The sequence below is a fragment of the Erythranthe guttata genome, chromosome 1 (assembly GCF_056151865.1).
Source record: "Erythranthe guttata isolate IM_541 chromosome 1, IM_541, whole genome shotgun sequence".
Classification (NCBI taxonomy): domain Eukaryota; kingdom Viridiplantae; phylum Streptophyta; class Magnoliopsida; order Lamiales; family Phrymaceae; genus Erythranthe; species Erythranthe guttata.
In genome coordinates, this window is record NC_142533.1 from 8228026 (window position 1) to 8230531 (window position 2506).

Sequence of the window (2506 nt, forward strand, 5' to 3'; positions counted from 1 at the left end):
AGAATCAAAAGATAAAATATCATTTAGCATAAAATATGTCATGTATTTTCTAATGGGATTGAATGAGTCATTTGAATAGACAAGATTCCAAGTCTTGATCATGGAACCTCTTCCTCCCATCTCAAGGGTTTTCTCACTTATGGTTCAAGAAGAGAGGCCGAGATCTGTTTCTACCAATAGTGCCTTTCAGCTGCAGCAAAGCATGACTTTGTTAGCCAATAATTCTTATATAAAAAACATGGCCATGTTAGCCAGAAATGATCCTTCAAAGAGATCTCATAATACTTTTTTCAATAAGAAGAATGGTAGAACTTATCGTAGTCATTGCAATTCAATTGGTTATACTATTGAAACTTGCTACAAGATTCATGTATATTCTCCACGGTATAAGTCCAAGAAGTTTACACCCAATCTATCTGCTTCAGGTTCCACGATTGAAAACATCAATCGAGCTTTCAAAAGGCTCATGTTCTTCACATTTCTTGTTGGGAGTGTCCGGTAAAACCAAAGGTCTAAAATAATGAAAAGAATAGCAAAACATTGAAGAAGAAATCATATATTATTTTCATATGTTTTACACTGCGCACATATGGCTTTATATACACAAAATGTGCATAGCTACATTTGTACAAAATGTATTCCTTAAGATTGCAATCATAATCGTATCAGCTCCTAATATCTCATAATCACCATCTTGATAATCAAATATTCTCCACAATCTTTTCATAAGCTTTCAACACTCCCCCTCAAGTTGGAGCATGAGTGTTAATTGTGACCAACTTGCGGACATGGGAATGAAACGAACTTTTACCAAGTGGTTGGGTGAATATATCAGCCACTTGCATATGAGAAGTAGTGAATTTTGTTGTCAATTCGCCAAGTTTGATTTTATCTCGAACAACATGACAATCCATTGAAATGTGCTTCGTTCTTTCATGGAAGACGATATTTGCCGCAATATGTAGAGCTGCTTTGTTATCACAATGTAAGCTCGTTGGGTCTTTGATTGATAACATGAGATCTTTAAACAAATATCTAAGCCATGTTAATTCACAAGTTACTGCTGCCATGGCTCGATATTCCGCTTCTGCGGATGATCTTGAAATTGTTGTTTGCTTCTTCGTCTTCCAGGAAACAAGTGAATTGCCAATATACATACAATACCCTGTTACTGATATTCTTGTAGTTTGACATCCACCCCAATCAGCATCTCAATATACAACAAGCTTCAAATCATTTTGAGATGGAAATAAAAGTCCTTGTCCATGTATATATTTTAAATACCTAAGCACTCTCATTGTTGCTTCATGATGTGTTTTTCTTGGTTGACTCATGAATTGACTTAGTAAATGAACTGAGTACTGGATATTTGGCCTGGATATTGTAAGATATATCAGCTTCTCGATTAGTCTCCTATAAGATGAAGGATTTTTCAGTAGCTCCCCTTGAGAAGGTGTGAGCTTCAAATTTTGATCCATCAGAGTGACGTCTGGTGCGACTCCAAACATGCATGCTTCGTCAATAAGGTCGAGCGTGTATTTCCTTTGTGAAATACAAATTCCTGACTGAGATTGCGCAACATCAATCCCCATGGAGTATTTCAACCTGCCTAAGTCTTTGACTTTAAAATTTTGATTGAGATTTTTTTTAAGTGTTCCTATATCTTCATCGTTGTTTCACGTGAATATCATGTCATTGACATAAATCAATACAGCCGTAAATGACTTACCTTTAGACTTGATGAAAAACGAGCAATTGGCTTTGGATTATTTGAATCCAGCCTGACAAATAGCACTCGAAAATTTTGCTTACCAATTTCTTGAAGCCTGCTTCAATCCATATAAGGACTTGTTCAATCGACAAAATAATTTCTCTTTCCCCCCCCCCCTCCCCGTCGGCTGAATCCAAGTGGAGGTGCCATATAAACCTCTTTAGTGAGATCGCCATGCAAAAATGCATTTTGTACGTCAAGTTGATAAATACACCATTGTTTTGTAGCACCAATTGATAGCAAACACCTTACTGTCACGAGTTTTGCAACTGGAGCAAATATCTGTTTGTAATCAACGCCTTCAATTTGAGAGTATCCTTTTGCCACCAAATGTGCTTTATATCTCTCGATACTTCCATTAGAGTTATATTTGTTTATGTAAACCCATTTACATCTGATGGTCTTTTCTCTGTTGGAAGAGGTGTATGTCCAAGTGTTGTTACCCTGTAGTGCTTGAATTTCTTGCCTTATCGGTTCCTCCTATTTTGGATTACCTGTAGCCTGCTCATAGGTTTCTGGCTCCAAATCATTAGAAATATAGGCAACAAATTGAAGATGAGAAGGAGACAAAATTCTTATATGAAATATAATTAGCAATAGGGTAGTTTGTACCTTGTTTAGAACCTGGATATGTAGCAGATGAATGAGATTGAGAGTGCAACATAGTGGCCTGAGGACAATGGAAATCTTTAAGCCAACATGAAGGTTCTCTAGTTTTGGTAGATCTTCGAAGTG